A 1,879-nucleotide genomic window follows, 5' to 3' on the forward strand; every position below is an offset into this window, starting at 1 on the left:
TCTCTTCTCTCTTCTCTCTTCTCTCTTCTCTCTTCTCTCTTCTCTCTTCTCTCTTATCTCTCCTCTCTCCTCTCTTCTCTCTTCTCTCTTTTTTCTTCTCTCCTCTCTTCTCTCTTCTCTCTTCTCGCTTCTCTCTTCCTTTTCTTTCTTCTCTCTTCACTTTTCTTCTCGATTCTTTTGTTTTTTTTTCATTCTTCTACCTTCAAGTTCAACTAATCTTTTTTCTCTTCTATCAACTCTATAATTTTTTTGTAGTACTCTGTACTGTACTTTTTACTTTCTCTGTTTTTTTTCTTTGCACTTCTTTCTTCCCTCAACTCTCTTCTCTCTTCTTTTTTCTATTTTTCTTCATCTGCCTTCACCGATAGGTTTTCCTGTATGTCCTTCAATATTGCAGCTTTTTGTTTCTTTTGTTCCGCCCCATCCAAGTATTATTTTTCTCATTGTTAGTGCATGCATTATCCTTCCATATAAAAATGCTTTTTGTAATATAGCCGCTAGTTTTACGTGTGCATTTCCATTCAACAAAAAAGCAACGATGATACAAAGCATGTGTTTGATGATCCTTTACAAATCCGTGTATCCTAAAGGACAATTCACCATCCATTAGTGAGTTTCTGCGCCTACCCTAAATAGGACACTTCCAGCAGGAGCCGGCCTGTTGGCATTTGATTTAAATCATTCCTTTTTTCACGCTCCGACCGGAAACCCACACCCATCAAAGGCCGTGAAGCATCACGGCCGTGGATGACAGAAAAAAATTAACCGTCCAACCAACGAACCAACCACTCCAAGAGCTGTCGCCTGTCCCCGGAGGGATTCCGTACCGAGTACTTTTTTCTGTCCCTGGTAGGCCACACTTTACTAGCACCACGTGGTGCTAACATCACCGCAATTTGCCGAATTTCGCTCCTGGAGTGTTGGATTGAGGCGAGTGAGTGTTGAATGTTTCAAACTCATGAATATGCATGTTATTCGGGTTCATACATTTTTTTCGGTTCCTATCTTCCCGGATTAAAACGTATGTCCTAGTGCTGGTACGCCGTCATCCGGTGTGTGATTTAAAACAATTATAAATGAAATTAAGAGACAGCAAAAATTTAATTATGCACCCGTGTAAAGGGACGGAATGCAGAGTGTGATTTTTTTCGATTCCGAATTTGAGTGACAGACTCAAATGAAATAGAACCGGAGTTCCGTCGATCATTCAGCCATCAATACCAAACGAAAAAAAAAATCGAGTGGAAACCGTCAGATAACAAATGCAGTGAAAAAAAACACAGATCATTGATATCTCAGTTTCCGCTCTTAACGTGTGCGATTCCGCCCGGTCGCTGCCATCATATGCAAATGTGTGTTCTAAAAAAATCCTTTGTCATCATTCCGTTTCCGTTCCGTTGCCAGGGCGATAATCTATCGCGAATCCATCCATTTGTCCAACCATCAATTCCTCCAGTTTTCTACTCTTGTACTTGTACCGTATCGTATACATACTGCTGGTGAAAGATTACAATACGATTGCGAATTTTCCTCGATTGGGGAAACCAGCGAATCTCAGGCTGTTCATCTCATCCAATTTTACGAAAAAAAAATCGACAGAGTGAAAGATTTTTTTTTAAACAGTCAAAATGGTATAAAATGATTCAAAAACAACACATAACATGAAATTTGTTTTTCCAAAAATGGAAAAACTGAAAATAACTGCTATACAAAACTAGAATCATAAAAATTAGGTACAACAAGAACAGTAACGATACTAAACATGACAAAATTAACAAAAATGATAGGAATAAAAAAATGCAAAGAAGAAAAACTCAAATTATTGGAATAACAAAAATGTTAAAATAAAAATAAATGACAAAAGTTATCAAAATATCCA

This window comes from Uranotaenia lowii, chromosome 3 (assembly GCF_029784155.1).
Source record: "Uranotaenia lowii strain MFRU-FL chromosome 3, ASM2978415v1, whole genome shotgun sequence".
Lineage (NCBI taxonomy): Eukaryota > Metazoa > Arthropoda > Insecta > Diptera > Culicidae > Uranotaenia > Uranotaenia lowii.